The sequence below is a fragment of the Schistocerca cancellata genome, chromosome 7, assembly GCF_023864275.1.
Source record: "Schistocerca cancellata isolate TAMUIC-IGC-003103 chromosome 7, iqSchCanc2.1, whole genome shotgun sequence".
Lineage (NCBI taxonomy): Eukaryota > Metazoa > Arthropoda > Insecta > Orthoptera > Acrididae > Schistocerca > Schistocerca cancellata.
The window spans coordinates 296,142,522-296,147,981 of NC_064632.1; the positions used below are offsets into that span (position 1 = coordinate 296,142,522).

A 5,460-nucleotide genomic window follows, 5' to 3' on the forward strand; every position below is an offset into this window, starting at 1 on the left:
TGCTATATTCTCTTTTCTCCGTCAGGTACTGGATGGGCTAAGCAAAATGTATCGAGTGCTTGGCATATTTTTATTTAACTAAGGCATTTTATTGTGTTGATCACAAAATATTGCTTCTGAAGTTGGATCATTACAGAACATGGGGAATAGCTCGCAATTGGTTCGCCTCTTACTTTAGCAACAGGCAGCAAAAGGTCATTATTCACAATGTTGATGACGGCTGTGATGTGGGGTCTAAGTGGGGTACTGTCAAGTGGGGGTGCCACAGGGATCAGTGGTGGGGTCACTCCTGTTCCTTATTTATATAAATGATGTGCCCTCTGGTATTACAGGTAACTCTAAAATATTTCCGTTTGCTGATGACACTAGCTTGATAGTAAAGGATGTTGTGTGCAATATTGGCTCGGTTTCAAACAGTGCAGTACATGACCTAAGTTCACGGCTTGTAGAAAATTAACTAACGCTGAATCACAGTAAGACTCAGTTTTTACAGTTTCTGACACACAATTCAACAAAACCTGAAGTTTCAATTTCACAGAATGGGCATATGATTAGTGAAACTGAACAGTTCAAATTTCTAGGTGTTCAGATAGATAGTAAGCTGTCATGGAAAGCACACGTTCAGGTCCTTGTTCAAAGACTTAATATTGCCGTTTTTACTGTTCGAACGGTATCAGGAGTCATCGTTCGACACGAAAATTAGTCTACTTTGCTTATTTTCGTCCGCTTATGTCGTATGGTATTATACTTTTTGGGTAACTCTTCCTATCCTAAAAGGATATTTTTGGCTCAGAAACGGGCGATTTGGGCAATAAGTGGTGTAAGTTCACGAACTTCTTTTCGACCGCTGTTCACGAGTCTGGGTATTTTGACATTGGCCTCTCAATATGTAGGTATATCCCTCACTGTCATTTCTTGTTAACAATATTAGCTTATTCTCAAGAATAAGCAGCTTTCACTCGGTTAATACTCGGCAGATATCAAACCTGTATTTGGATCGGACTTCCTTAACTCTTGTGCAAAAAGGTGTGCAGTATACTGCTACATCCATTTTCAATAAGCTACCACTCGAATTCAAAAATCGTAGCTGTATTCCACGCGCTTTCAAATCTAAAGTGAAGAGTTTCCTCATGGGTCACTTCTTCCATTTTTTCGAGGAGTTCCTTGAAAAATTAAACTGATTCTTATTTTATTGTTGATTGCGTTTACTTAAACTTATGGATTGACTTTTTTCGGGTTCATAGACATTTATTATTATCTGTTATTAATTTTGAGTTGTAATTTCAAGAACTGTCACATTCCATGACCTTTGAGATTTGCTCCTCAATTTGGTCCTACAGAACTTGACGTGCAAATAAAATAAAATAAAGTAAAATTAAAGATAGTACGCTAGATGGGAACAGACTATCGATAGTTAACACACTGGAACAAATTCAAGGCGGATGCGCATGGTTGCTCTTGGGTTTCATGTGTCGCAACTGCAGAAATATCAAAGGCTGCGGTTTTATAGCAAATAGTAGGACGACAGTGATGTTTTCCGAAGAAAGTCTTAACTTTGACGTTGAACTAAACGGGCGATGTAGTTTCGTGGGTCTATGGACAATGGAACTGCACTTACATTCGAAACAATTTGTGAACGACATAAATATGAAAAAGGCTCTGAATAACTCTAAATAAACTTTTAACTGTGTTTAGTAACTAAATAGACAGATACGCGAAGTGCTACGAAGTTAGAGCGTTTACAAGTAATTATGCTTACTGATTAATTGGGGTGCATTAACAGTGTGCACCTTTTCATACCTGAAGCTTCCAGTGTTAAACTGGAGTATTCATCTTGAAAACTAAGATCGTTAAACGCGAGAATCTTAAGAAATTGTCGCAACTTAACAATGGACTCTACCAAAGAGGTGAAACGCAGCTTATGCAAGGACTCTGTAATAAGATTGTTATGGAATGTGTGCTCTCGTGTGTGAAAATTGTGTATTGACTGTTCGCCATTAAAAAATATTAATCTTTTTTAATAAGCCAAAAATAATATATGTGAACAGCGTTCGTTTTCTAATTAAAAATATTTCTTTGTCACCATTTATCCTTTTTAATTATTACTGATTGCTGACATGAATCAAATTCATCATATAATCGTTTAGAACAATGACTTACAGTAACATTCTTGCTATAAAATTATCTCCTTCTGTAATCTGAAATTGACTTACATTAATTTTGCAAGTGTATAAACGTAATTCCACTAGTTGTATAAATCATTAAATACTACTAATTTATATTAAATATCAGTAGAAAAGTGTTTAAAAATGATTTTGTCTCAATAGTGTCAAAGTGATACCACTAAATTGCAGTCAGTTTTATTGATTTACAGACTGCACCAACAAAGTCTACCACAAACTTTATGTTTTCTCTTATTCTTTTATTACAGTTTTGTTGGTATTTTTCAGTAATACACGTTACTGACAGGCAAAACTGTGACTTTTTTTTCAGGGATCGAATCATACCTGCTCACTCACTGCAATAAACTAGTTCTTTCTCAGGACTCACCGCTCATCATGTCACAAAAACAAATGAAAAGCAAGCTCCTTGCCTTTTTAATTCAATGTCACTGTGCCTACATTTTTATCTTATTTTAACCTGTTTTGCAAGAGTTTAGAAAGGTAATAACTGTCTCTTACATCCATTTTAGTTTTAAAATTTCCAAAAAGTCTTATATTTTATCTTCAGTAAAATTTAAAAATATCAGCAAAGTTTTGAATAAGTTTGCCAAGTTGGGTGCTTATAAAAATATAACTAATTTTTGTCACTTCTTCATAATCTTATAGGAAACAAAATAGAATACAAAAACTATAAAGTAAATGAACATAATTTCTAGCTCTTGAAATTATCTGCTATTATTTACAATGAACATGGCAACATTAATGTCTAACAGGAAAGAACTAATCAATGTTATGATTTATAATCAAATTTTGAGCAGTTTGACTGGAAGTAAGTCCGTTTCTTTTCTCAGCCAATTACTATCCCCTTTTGGAAAGCTACACTCACAGGGCACAGTTGTAGCTGGGACACACAACCTTCTTGGAACAAACTGGCGAAGTGTTGGTCCAACAGATATCTGGAATCTCACAAATTTAAGGACTCACTACTTGTAGGGAAATGAGCCTCAGATAAATACCTGTATTGTTTGACATTCGCCGCATTTCCTGGATGGTGGTTTCCTTGGAGCTCATTGATGGTATCATCAAACACCTCCCTAATTGAAGAATTCGGTCCTAACACAGTGGCAATTTTTTGGCAATAGCCCTTTTTTAAAATTTTGTTTTTTGTTAAGTTTTCTTATTTCAGATGTGCTCTTTTTGAAAAATATAGCTGCTCCTTTGACCTAACCAACAGTTCTATATACTTTTTTATTGCATGTTGCATAACAAGATTTAAGGAATGAGCGAAGCACAGGTCATGAGGAAGTTTCAAAAGCATAACAGCTGATACCAAGTTTGAAGCATTGTTCATTGTTATACTAATGAATTTCAACTTGATGTAGATAGTGATAGCAGCCTTTACAAACTTTGAAATATTTTCTAGAATGTCTTGCTTCAGACTGGAAGCACTTAAGGAGGAACAACTTTGCTTCTCAGCTGTATAATACGCTATGAAGGCATTTCAATTAATATTGTTTTTAGTTGTTCACCTGTCGTTGCCTTAACAATGGTAAAGAAGTGAAAGCAGACATTCGTGAGGACAATTTATTAGAAAATGTTTTTGTAATGCCAGCAGAAGAATCATCTGTTAATTGTGATCTTGTTTGGATTCCTTACTGACACTGTTCCAGAGGTACTGTTGGTTGCCTGGACTTTGCACTTCTCTTATGGTCTCATGAGGAAACAGAAGAATAGAAAGTTATCTGCTGTAAGAAGAAGCATTTTTTTTTCTTATGCGGGATGGTTGGTGGTGAACAGTGAGCGGGTTCATGAGCAATGAATGATGATAGGTTGGCGACCAGTGAATGGTGAGTTGGCTAACGGACTGGGGTGGACAGCTAGTGGGAACTAGTTCACCTGTGAGCCACTCTGTGCTGAGAAAGGAACGGCAGGAGAGCGAAGAGCAGAGAAGCAGATCTTACGAGTCCATACTTGGATCCAAAGACCAACTGCTCCCTTTTTCCTAGTGACCAATTGCTCACCGTGTATGAAGATCTACTTCATTGAATCGGTTCGCTCATCACCAGTAGACAAATCCATTAAGATATATTCTGTGCAAATTATGAGATCATCAATTTGAAAGGTCGTGTATGTAAATATTTTTAAATTTGGAGTTAATAAATTTACCCATTTTATGATGCAAGGACTAGACTAACTAATCTATGAGTAAAGTCTGTAGGTTTCTATCAGCAGTTTCATTTTGAATAACATAATTTATGGTATTTGGCTGAGTTATTATAAAAAACATTAAAGCAAGAAAATAGCTGATGGTTCGACCGACTCTGCAGACATGAAGAAGATCGCTGCAAAATCGGTCGAAACGTTGACTGTTTAGTTGCTTTAGTGTTTTATAATGATGCAACCAAATATCAAAAATTATTTTATTCAAATAATCTGTGACTTGTTACCACTGGCTGAGAGCTGTAACGGGCACTGAGGTCGAATTTGACAGTTGGCAGGCGTGTGTTTTGTTGTCTTTGTTTATATTGTACGTACATGTCAGTGTTTTCTCGGATTACAATGAGGAATAGTCTTATCTATTGGCATCAGAAGTATTATTTTTCGTATCATTCTTTTCAGCTTTTGTCAGCAAAGGACTAGCCCCAACAATTGAGCTAGGAATACTATGACTATCAATAGGAATTTAACTTTTCATTCCTATACAAATTCAAATGCTTAATACAGCAATTCTTCTTGCTTATTCTCTTTTGAGAATGCAATAACATGTTATCGATCAGTATATAAACAAAATGTCTCCGAGTAAATGAATGCTATGCATAAAGTAACATTTTCCTAACTTTCCGGTCGTATGAAACTTCCTGGCAGATTAAAACTGTGTGCACCGACCGAGACTCGAACTCGGGACCTTTGCCTTTCGCGGGCAAGTGCTCTACCATCTGAGCTACCGAAGCACGACTCACGGCTGATCCTCACAGCTTTACTTCTGCCAGTATCTTTCTGGTCGTATGTTTTCAAGGGTGAAGAACTGCTTTACCTGTTTAAGTGAAAATATAGAGCCACTGTGTGTGTGTTTTACACAAAGATTAATCTCATTTTGTTGTCTTGCATGTGGAATTATATCATTTTTGACCAAAAATTTTTAATGAAACGAGCTTAATCACCACCTACATCGTCAGTTCGTTTTGAAATTCAATGGCCCATCTCCCTCTTGTTACATGAGGACGACGGAGAACAGTAAAGAAGAGTAATTTCTTTACCAAGGCAATAGTCCTTTCTCTGCTCTTCTGAAACGGAGAGG

The 5,460-nt window shown here is 36.3% G+C and overlaps 1 non-coding gene across 1 annotated transcript; it reads right to left on the reverse strand.

Annotated features, from left to right (window-relative positions):
- Positions 1-5,039: 5,039 nt before the first annotated feature.
- On the reverse strand, positions 5,040-5,113 carry Trnas-cga (transfer RNA serine (anticodon CGA)). Its single transcript has one exon. It is a non-coding gene; the product is annotated as a tRNA-Ser (tRNA).
- Between the last annotated feature and the right edge of the window lie 347 nt (positions 5,114-5,460).